Below are 12407 nucleotides of genomic sequence, written 5' to 3' on the forward strand. Positions count from 1 at the left end.
AACTGTGCCCACCAGAGGGCAGGAAAATATCCAACATCCCAATCAATTGTGGAAAATGTTGATAAAATAAGCATCATCCCCGTAATATTGTGCAAACTGTATAGAAATGTATTAATTACCTAATTATGCTCAAACATCCATTAAGGATATATACTGTATTAACATCACAATAGTTATGCAATGATAGCGCTGTTCCCAACCAAAACACTCGGTTTTATAAAAACTACAATTCCCAAGCTACTTCCTGTCATGGAAAGGAAGTGAGATCAGAATGATGGGTTTCAGGCGGTTTTTTTGAATGACATAAAAAAGAACTGCAACATTGTATCCCTACCGTGATCAAGCAACAGTACGTTGCGAAATGCGTTGGTGTTGTGCGATGAATGCTGCCTTTGAAAAATAAATGGTAAAACTTTGGGAAATATATCCGTTGTTGAGTGCTGACTTACGCTATCGGCTGATAGCTTTTGAAGAATATATATATATATATATATATATATATACATATGTATATATATATATGTATATATATATATATATATATATATATATATATACACATATACATATATATATATATATATATATATATATATATATATATATATATATATATATATATATATATATATATATATATATATATATATATATATATATATATATATATATATATATATATATATATATGTGTGTATGGGTGTTACACTGACTGACATCTGGCCAGGACCTGGCCCCTTTCCACTGAAGACACCCAATGCACATTTTGTTTTTATCTGTTATATTGTTTTTGGTTGGTACTACTGTTCTTCCATGGGTTCCACCTCTCAACCTTCACCCCAAGGTACTGCAGTAGAGTGCAAGCTTCCCCAAGGAAGCTTGTTCAGTACTGCAGTACCATGGGAGTGAAGTTTCAGCGGCAGCTCCAGCATGTGTACTGCAGTACCTAATGAGAGGGCCATGATGGTAGTTGAGATGTCATCAGTAATGTCATCAATGATGTCATTTAACATATCACAAGTGATGTAATATGTGGAGTTTTAAGCTCTGCATGGCGGGGGCACAAGTTACAGTCACCTCAGTAAATATACCAGTGAATTCAGTGTTTTTGCTATTGTAAAACATACATTTTTATCTCATTTAAACATCTAACTTTAAAACCACTTTAACCTTTGTGTTTTTTTAATTAATTGCAAGGGTGTTTTTTAACGTAAGCTAAGGCCTTATTAGCATACCTAAATAAAGTGTCAGATTAACCTATGTTTTGTTTCAATGATTTTTCAAACACTATATAAAAAACTGTGAAAGAAGGGTCTTAAAAGAACACCCTATAGGAAATAATGTTAAATAAAATCTGTTTAATTTAAAAATACATGTATATGTGTATATATATATGTATATATATATATATATGTATATATAAATATATGTATGTATATATAAAACTTTCAAACTTATAACAGTTTTACATTAATTAATTTAAATAAAACAAATACATTTTAATGCAATGTACTAAATAATAATTAAATATAAGAATGAGAATAAGAATGTCAATGGGATTTTTTAAAGATTGTTTTAATGTTTAAGGATTAATATTTATGAATACAATTACACTACTTTATTTAATTATGTACTAAACATTTATTTTGGTGAGCTAATATGCTGTAACATTTTGCTTTTTAATGTAGGATAATAACATTATTTTAAGTTAATTTACATTTTCATTTTACTTGAAAATATTTTTTTTCAGTTATTAAGCTTAATAATATTTCTATATTTTACCATAGATCTCTGATCTGGTGTCAGAGACCTCTGCCTCCTTTTGAAACTTACTAGTAGTAACTTTACACTTATCTCCTGTCCTAGTAGGTTCCAATCCCTGCTCTCAGGAGGTTGAGTTATATTAGTCAGCACTTAGTAGTGCATTTACACTAGCAAAAGAAGAATTTCCCAAAAATATAAAATTAACACATGGTGCAAAGTAGTTTTGTGAGTAGGCTCCTTAAATTCTCCTGCCAACTTCTTCTCTTCAGGTCACTCCTTTGTAATGTACACTTTCTTGATTCACAAATCTACTTCCATTACTTTACTCCATTCATCTTCCAAAATTAAAGTGTTCTATCTACATCACTGTCTCTTACATCCTCCGAGCTTCCCCAGCTTTCTTCTCCTCACACACTCAGGAACACAGCAGTGACACTCTGGACATCCAGTCCCCATGCACAATTTTACTGTAAGGGACATACTCAATACTTAACAAATAGCTTTCTGCTAACATAGCTCCCTTAGCAGTCAAAGTTCTGCCTCTACCAGAAAATAGAATAATGATAAGGGGGTTGTGGTTGAGTTTTATTGCAAATTTATGTCCTCATGCACGCAATATGGGGGTGAATTATGCAAATGCCCTGGAGGCCCAGCGGCTTTGCACGACCCTGGGGCACTTTGGTACAATAGAAGGGGCCGCAGATACTTGTGCATTCCCTTCTGTAATACCGATAGCGCTGGCGCACATAAAGTGCCAGTGCTATCTACAGAGGGCATTCCATCATTTGCATGGGGGCGTACCACATGCAAATGAGGGAATCCCTTTGCCTCGGTGCCTGTGCCATATTACAGATGTGTACCAAGAAGAAAAAATGCCAACCCACTTTGTATAGTTTGCTCTAAATTATAAGCAACAGATCAATATTATTTTTGATATGTTAGGTATATTTATTTTTACCTTTTCTTTAGATTCTACTTTTTTGAAAAAATCATTGATTAATGTCAGAAAGACAACACAACACATATAACACATATGTACATCAACTTATACAATACATTTACCAAAAAAACATTATTACATAAATATATACATTCACTGTACACAGCATGACTTATGCATTTCTATTTTTAACTGTTCAAAAGGCGAATATCAACTCTTTGCCTTATTTAACCATCAGTGATTACAGTGTTAAGAACAGTAGTGAACAAAGTCACGATCAACCAGAGATATTAAGCAGTAGTTCTATGAATCAATAATTATAAATATTTCTAGTTTTTATCTCCGTTCTGCCGACGCGTTTCGAACACCATACACCAGTTATGGGTTCTCCTCAGGGCCTTGTCACTTCTATCTGCATGTGTGTAAAGAAGAGAAAAGCACCAAAAGGTGTTTTAGTGTCATTTCTCATAGCCTCCTGTTTTCGTTTCCATTATACTCTTATACCGAATACATGTTACCTTTCCTGTAGCCGTTGTTCTCCTATGTTTGAATCTGGGTCTTTGAGCTGCAATCTCCAGGATATCAATGAATCCTGTTAGAGCCACACTCAGTTTTCGATTTGCGGTTACTTCACAAAAACACTGCATGACATACCTTTTTGTATCTATATCTGGGCGTCCCCCTATGGCTCGCAAACACTTGTAACCTGCGGGTAATACAAGGCTGGTTTACTATTTGTGGGCTTGTGTAACCATTCAAATATGTTAAACAGCTCTCAAGTATCTTCATACCTTTCTATGTCCACCAAACGCTTTTAGGGGTGTCTCACTTCATATTCGCGTTGTTTTATACATGCGTGTAATCTGTCAAAATATAACGTTGTACGGGTTCTAAGTTTAAATTATTTAAATCAAAAGAGGCTGTATCAAGTTCACAGCACGTCCGTACTGACCTGGTTTAAAGCGGTCTGCTGGGCTCCCGTTACGTGTGCCTCGTTGTCCCCGCTATGTATGCCACGTTGTTCCCCTTTGGGTTACACGCAGTTGGATGCACTGTTAATGTTAAAAAACGGTGCGCGGATTAAGACCCCGCTTGGTTCTCAACTCTTATCGAGTCTAATCCATGCCCCATTCAGGTTCTCCTTACCTCTTTGCAACTTGCTACAGCGTCTTGCTCGCTTCACTGTGGAAAGCGGCGGCCATGTAACCTGATTATTTGAAACAGTCATGTGACATTTAGATTTCTGGGAATTGTAGTTTTGCATTTTAATTCGCTCTAGCGGCATTGTATGAACTCTAAGTACAATCTTATCTAAATCGAGGTTATGTATATGTTTTGTGTTGCCCGATTACAAAGAGATTTGTGTTACATATTTGCCTCGCTGTTGGTTTACCGCTCTTTAGGAGGGGATTACCAGTCTCACATGGAGCCCTATGAAAAATTCTTACATTTTAAATTACAATCTCGATACCTCCGAAAGAGTGTTCAGTCCGTTTTGCGTGCTATTAAATTTGAGAATCAGGTATGCTTCTTTTCTCAGCAAAGTTTCTTCAATGTCAATGGGACCTTTATTTCCTGATGCCACTATGGTACTCAATATGGTCCATCGGAAGTCAGTTTCGCTGTGATTTAAGTCCAAAAAATGTTGGACCATCGGTGCACTCAACACCTTCTTTTTAATTCTTGACCTATGTTGGGTGATCCTACTGTTAGCCTGCTGTGTGGTTTTACCTATGTAAATTTTTCCACATGCACAAACGACTGCATACACCACATTTCGTGTCCTACAGTTTGAAAAGCCATTGTTTTTCCACTTTATGCCCTTGTGTTCAAATTCAACCCCTTCTATCGTTGAATCGCACGATATGCAATTACCACATTTGTGGTGACCCTCGATGGGTTTAAGACCCCATTTCGAGAGTAAATCACTTTTAGGTTTGGGGGTTAGTACATCCGCTCTAATGACGCATTGGCCAATGCTCCTGTTTTTTTTTTATAGGCGAATATGGGCCGTGGGAAGGCACATTCAAGCTCCCGTAACAAATGCCAGTTTTTAAGGACCATTTGTCGTACTCTGTGGGTGCCTGGACCAAAAGTGGTTACGCATACCAACCTATCCAGGTCGCGTTTTACTTTTCGTTCAAGTAGGCACTCCCGTGGGGTATAATGTGCCCTTTTCCTATAGTGACTTAACAGTTTTTTTGAGTACCCGCGATTCTTCATCTCCTCACAAAACCTTGTTGCATGTTTTTCATACTCCGTCACCTCAGAGCAGTTCCTTCGAATCAGAAGTAGCTGCCCATACGGCAAATTGTCTTTTAGACTTCTGGGATGTGCACTTTGATGGTGAAGGATCGTATTTTTGTCCGTCTTCTTTTTGAAAAGAGATGACTTCAAATGCCCATCTGTGCAATTTATTTCAATATCAAGAAATGTCATTTTTTCATTACTGGACTCTAAGGAAAATTTGATTCCTGGTGCCTCCTATTGATCCACAGGTGAAAGTCCATCAACTCCGCGAGGCTCCCCTGCCACAGGAGCCACACGTCGTCGATGTACCTCAACCATTGTTTGATGTGTTTACTGAAAGGGTTGTTAGAATAAATAAATCTGTTTTCATACTCAGCCATACACAATATGGCCATTTCTGGCGCATAGGGACAGCCCATGGCCGTACCTTTGATCTGCATATAAAATCGGTCATTAAATCTGAAATAGTTTTTCTTTAATGTTACTTCTGCTAATTGCAGAATAAACGAGGTTGGGACTTGGTGTGGTCTTTCCCTACTTTCGAGGTATAGTTCTAATACCTCTAGCGCCTCATCCTGAGGGATTTGGGTGTACAAGGACGAAACGTCCATTGTCACCATCAGTTCTGTGGACGGATCAAACTCCATTCCTTCAATTTTTAACAAGAAATCAGTGTTATCCTTCAAATATGATTTTACAGTGGCAATAAAGGGTTTAAGAAAAAAATCTATATATTTCGAGAGCGGCTCTAGACAAGACTCACACCCAGAGACGATTGGTCGTCCTGGGGGCTCATCCGGATTCTTGTGAATCTTTGGTAAGAAATATAAGATATGCGTTCTCGGAATTTTTTTTATCAAGAATTCACTTTCTTTGTGGCCCACAAACCCATTCTCCAGTCCGGTTTGTATAATTCCACAAATTTGTCCCTGGATTGCTCTGACTGGGTCCTCAGGAAGTTCTCTGTACCAGTCGACATTATTGACCTGTGTTGCCCCTTCCTTAAGATATTTTTCTCTTGACCAGATAACCACTGCTCCGCCTTTATCCGCGGGTTTGATGACGACTGACAGGTCATCCTTCAAATTTTTGAGGGCTGCACGTTGGCCCTTCGTGATATTTTGTTTAACATATTTCTTATTTTTCTCTAATTTATTTATTGATGATAACATGATCTGTTCAAACGCAACAACCTGCTTGGGGATATTTTGATATGGAATAAACGTGGATTTATTCCTCAGGCCTGTTACCTCCATATCAGCAACGGGTGGTTTGTTTGCGAAAAAGGCTCTTAAGCGAATTTTTCGACAAAAAGCAATAGTTTCCAATTTCAGTTTTGTAAAGTCAGTTTGCTGGCTGGGAACAAATTTTAAACCTAGACTGAGGACAGATTCCTCATCTCTGGTTAGTATTTTCGTGGATAAATTGACTACTGTCGATGGTGGGAGCTCTACGATTTGTAAAAGTTTCTGCGCGTGCGCATTTCCCACGGGACTTTGTATCGTGTTTTGGCTTGTTGGCCTTTGTCTAAAAAAGCCACCTTTTTGTTGGAATTATTGCCCCTATCCTCTGAACTTGATGAATTTGAGGAGGAGGATGTATCAGAGAAGGTTTTAAAACGATTTCTTGATCGACCTTGAAAATTATATAGGGCTCCACGTGATTCCGTCTGGGTATAATAATCCTCTTTCAGGAACGGGTAGGCCCTCTCTAGGGTAAATGCTTTTGAGTCCCTCTCGTACTGTGCAGATTTGGTATTAATAGTAATGTCTTTGAATGTTTGAATGTCCTTATCAATTTTATCTAGCAGTGTTTTTGCATCGGTAACAGCTGGGCTCTCCTGAAGGCTTTTTGTTAGAACCTCAATTTCCTCTAGTTCTTTCAGACAGAGTCTCTGGGCTGTCTCGATCGTGTGGACCATCAGATCCCGGCTACATTTGGTGTTTATGCCACTAAAGCCTTTTTTGTATTCAATGTCCTCCGTGAATATAACAGGGACATTCTTCACCTGAAGACCCCATGGGATGGTCCCACCCCTGAGGTGTTTCAAGAGAAAATGCCCTTGAAGTTCAGTCGGATATGCTTCTTCCTAAGTCTGATTAGTTTATCCGATTAATTTTGTTGTTGTGCGGAGGTGCTCAGAGTGATGTTATCAAAAGCAGATGAGGCTATTAAATTTTGAATGTGTGATTCTGAGAAAGACAATGTGTCTTTTTCCGACATTACCTCGGAGGGACCAAAGGACCCTCCGCGTTTCTGATGATAAGTAGTTAGGGTACACTTTTCAATGCCCGTATTCTACTCTCGCGGGTGTGCACCCGCCCTAGACTATTTAAAGTAAAGGAGTTAGGTCCTTTGAGACGTGGGAATGGCTGGACCTTATCATGTACCAAGAAGAAAAAATGCCAACCCACTTTGTATAGTTTGCTCTAAATTATAAGCAACAGATCAATATTATTTTTGATATGTTAGGTATATTTATTTTTACCTTTTCTTTAGATTTTACTTTTTTGAAAAAATCATTGATTAATGTCAGAAAGACAACACAACACATATAACACATATGTACATCAACTTATACAATACATTTACCAAAAAAACATTATTACATAAATATATACATTCACTGTACACAGCATGACTTGTATTACCCGCAGGTTACAAGTGTTTGCGAGCCATAGGGGGACGCCCAGATATAGATACAAAAAGGTATGTCATGCAGTGTTTTTGTGAAGTAACCGCAAATCGAAAACTGAGTGTGGCTCTAACAGGATTCATTGATATCCTGCAGATTGCAGCTCAAAGACCCAGATTCAAACATAGGAGAACAACGGCTACAGGAAAGGTAACATGTATTCGGTATAAGAGTATAATGGAAACGAAAACAGGAGGCTATGAGAAATGACACTAAAACACCTTTTGGTGCTTTTCTCTTCTTTACACACATGCAGATAGAAGTGACAAGGCCCTGTGGAGAACCCATAACTGGTGTATGGTGTTCGAAACGCGTCGGCAGAACGGAGATAAAAACTGGAAATATTTATAATTATTGATTCATAGAACTACTGCTTAATATCTCTGGTTGATCGTGACTTTGTTCACTACTGTTCTTAACACTGTAATCACTGATGGTTAAATAAGGCAAAGAGTTGATATTCGCCTTTTGAACAGTTAAAAATAGAAATGCATAAGTCATGCTGTGTACAGTGAATGTATATATTTATGTAATAATGTTTTTTTGGTAAATGTATTGTATAAGTTGATGTACATATGTGTTATATGTGTTGTGTTGTCTTTCTGACATTAATCAATGATTTTTTCAAAAAAGTAGAATCTAAAGAAAAGGTAAAAATAAATATACCTAACATATCAAAAATAATATTGATCTGTTGCTTATAATTTAGAGCAAACTATACAAAGTGGGTTGGCATTTTTTCTTCTTGGTACATGATAAGGTCCAGCCATTCCCACGTCTCAAAGGACCTAACTCCTTTACTTTAAATATTACAGATGTGGGCATAGAGGCAAAGAAGCTCTCAGGAGACGCAGTGACAGTACGGCACCTAAAGAGGTGGCGCACTGTCAGTGCGCCCCCCGATGGCAGCCCTCTTGAGGGGGGAAGATGGTCCCATGGAACCTCCAGACATCCCCTTGCAGATGGGTGTAGTCATTCACTGTACGTGCCTGCAAGGGGATCTCTATTCCCCCTTCAAAGTGTAGGCTGGTTGTCCTCTGCACTGTGAAAACAAGGAGCAGCTTCAAAGCAGCCGCTCCATTTTTCACACAAATGCCCTGGGTCAGCACATTAATCATAATATGGAGCATTTTCCTTCATTGCGTCGGGCGCACCTTTTAAATGGTGCACCTCGTGCAATTTTGAAGGAAAATGCCCCGCCTGTATAATACGGCCCCTGTAGTGTTTTATTGCCCAAGTGCCTTTTAATACCTACTTCTCCACTACAGAGTATTTCTGTTCAAAGACCCTGACTATAAACTATATGGATAATTGATTTATTTTATTACTTTCTCTTTGCATCAAAACCACACCCACAACCAGAAACCTAGTTCTTCCTTAGATTAAAGAGCCAATGCACCAAGAATCGCTTTCACATAATCTGCTTTTGTTTTTATCCCTTTCAATGAAATGTTGGGACCCAAACAATTAACTCTTCTGCATGCACATTTATAATTGGTTAGCTCAAAAACAACCCTTTATCAGTCACAACAGTTAATGCTATCCTACCGAACTCAAAGTTCATCCTTACAAACTGTAGTATGATTATTCAATGGCTTGCTTATGCCCTGGATGGGAATCAGAGGGACACAACTTTCTACCCAGTAAATGTTCTTTAATAATGTATTTTCTGTTATGAAATAGCATGTGCATGAATCAAACAATATGCATACCTTCACTTCATTCACACTAATCATAGCTGATGGCGATTTGTTCAGTTTTCTCCCTGTACTGATGTCCAGCACTATTTTTGAATTGAGTGCTTCATCACTCTCATCTTCAGTAACTAAATGCACTTTATTAAAGCTACTACGATTGAATACTTTCCCGAAATGTCCCCTCTTCTTTCCCCTCTTAAATGTTTATCAATGGCAGGACACCATTTGTAATTTCAAAAGTGCATACTACATTTAAAATCGCAGGCAACACTTTCAAGGCACTACACAGCTTGGGCACCACCTACCTAAACAGTCACATCTCCTTCTACCAAAGACCAAGACACTTCTGCTCCACGGGACACTTGCTCACACACATCCCACACTTACAAAGAAGCAGATCAGGAGGATGCGTGTTTTCTGACATCGCTTCTAAAGCATGGAACTAACTCCCACTCCAGATCAGAGCCCCCCTCTGTTTTTGAATTCTGCAAGAAGCTGAAGACATGGATTTTCATTTAACCAACCTACCATAGTACATGTATTTATATATTTATATATATATATATATATATATATAAATACATGTACTATGGTAGGTATAGTACAGGCTAGGCACACATAACTTCTCAGTGCTAGTATACCCTTGCTGATGCTTAACACATACACATAACATAAGAGGCTTGACTTCCCTTCAGGCATGGAGTCTTTGCTCTTCCTTTTTTTCTCCAGATCACTCTTCGTGGCTTTCTCCTCAGAAGGACTATCCCTGATTTCCTGTACACAATTTTCTGTATCTCAGCCTCCGTAGCTTTAAAAGATAAATCTGCATGCATAGCAAACTTTTCATCCTGGGTTTACATTAAGGACTGATCCCTTAACACCTGCTCATATTTAATGTGCTCAAAATTGCATGTTGCAGTAAAGAAAATGAATGCAACAATGTTTTCTTCAATGGATTTATTCTCTGTGTACCCTTTTCTTCAATATCACGTCTCCATGGTGGAGGGCGGAGCACAGATAAGAATGTTTGAATTATTCTGATGATTTATTTTAATTTTTCTAATTTTGGTTTACAAATGGGTTTGAGCCCTAATGATATATGGGTTCTACATCACAGTTTCATTGTGTTGAACTATGAGTTGGTAACCACAGATCCCACATACCTAGAAAATTGGACAGAACTAAAAAAATGTACTAATTGGAATACTTCCACCTGGGATCTCCAATATGGTAGAGGTGACAGAACTCTTGATATGATAAATACAACTTGTGCTATTACATATACAGAAGAGACTGTAAGATGGCCCTTTGACCATTGACCCTGTCACCAGGCAGGTCGCTCCGCCCAACCGCCACGCAGCCCCGTGTGTGATCGGACCCCCTGCCTGCCTGCCGTTTTGCCGCTTCTCGCCATTTGACTGCTGTCCCCTTCAGTTCTGTACCCTTGTGCTCCCATCTCTGTGCCCCTGTGTTTTCTTTCTGTACCCCTGTGCCCCCTGTGTGCTCGGACCTCCGTTTTGCCGCTTTTTCGCCTTTGACTGCTGTCCCTTTCATTCTGTACCCCTGTGCTTGCATTTCCGTGCCCTCCTTCTTTCTGTTCCCCCCTGCCCCCTTCCGTGACCCTCGCCGCTTCTCCCGCCGTCTTTCCCACCGTTTTTTGCCCCGCTGCTGAGCCCCTGTGGCCCCCTCCCCCTTCTCTCCCATTGGCCGCCCCGCTCCCACCTCCCAGCTGCTCCTCCCTCCCTCTGCCCCTCATATGGAGGCCGAGAGGCGGGCGCTTAGCGGACGCACGCAGCGGGCATGCCAAAGGCACGCCAAAGGCAAGCCCGTCTGCGCCCGTCCACGCCTGGACCGAGCCCAGCGACAGAACCCCTGGACCCCGCCGGATCCAGCCCACCCGACGGAGGTACGACTCCACCACCCCCCTCGCACTCAACACCGGCCGACAGCCAACCTGCTACCGAGCCACACCGAAACGCACCCACGGAGCGTTCACTTGTGGCGCCTGCAAGTTCACCTGCCTCCGGACCAACACCTCACCCGCCAGACCAGGCACCAGCAACAACCACCTCAAGTGCATCCTGCTCAACACCCGCTCCGTCCACAAACATGCCATCGAACACTGGGCGCTCCTTGACGCCACAGCGCCAGACGTCGCCTTCCTCATGGAAACCTGGATGAGCGCCTCCTCAGCCCCGGACATCGCCATAGCCATCCCGGACGACTACAAGATCATCCGGAAGGACCGCGTCAACCAAGCCGGAGGGGGCATCGCCATTATCCACAGAAACACCATCCGCATCACGACCATCAACAACGACGCCATCACCACCGCCGAGCACCTCCACTACAAGATACACACCGACCCCAAGACCACCCTCAGAGGTACCCTCATCTACAGACCCCCGGGACCACGCACCCTCTTCAGCGAAGCCATCGCAGACTTCATCAGCCCGCTCGCTCTTGCCTCCTCCAACTACATCCTCCTAGGGGACCTCAACTTCCACCTGGAGAACAACAAGGACAACAACACCACCTCCCTGCTGGACAACCTCGCCAACCTCGGACTCAAGCAACTGGTCAACACCCCCACCCACCGAACCGGCCACAAGCTCGACCCAGTCTTCTCCTCCAGCAACCACGTCTCCTTCAACCACGCTACTGAACTCCACTGGACCGATCACAGCTGCGTCCATTTCAACTTCAGGAAAACAACTACCCACCGCCGACCGCAACAAACCCCACCGAAGATGCTGGAGCAAGATCACCACCGACCAGCTCACCACATCCCTGAGCCAAAACCCACCCACCAACTCCTCGGACCCCAACGAAGCAGCCCACAACCTCACACAGTGGATCACTGACTGCGCCGATGCCCTCGCACCACTGAAGAACCCCGCAAGCAACCCCGACAGCAAAAAAGCCTCTTGGTTCACCAACGATCTCAAAGTCTCCAAGAAGTCCTGCTGTGCCCGCGAGAAAGCCTGGCGCCACGGCCAATCAGCGGAAAACATGACATCCCTCAAGAACGCCATCCGCGGACACCACCAGCTGATTCGCT

Source organism: Lissotriton helveticus, chromosome 8 (genome assembly GCF_964261635.1).
Source record: "Lissotriton helveticus chromosome 8, aLisHel1.1, whole genome shotgun sequence".
In the NCBI taxonomy this organism is placed as follows: Eukaryota; Metazoa; Chordata; class Amphibia; order Caudata; family Salamandridae; genus Lissotriton; species Lissotriton helveticus.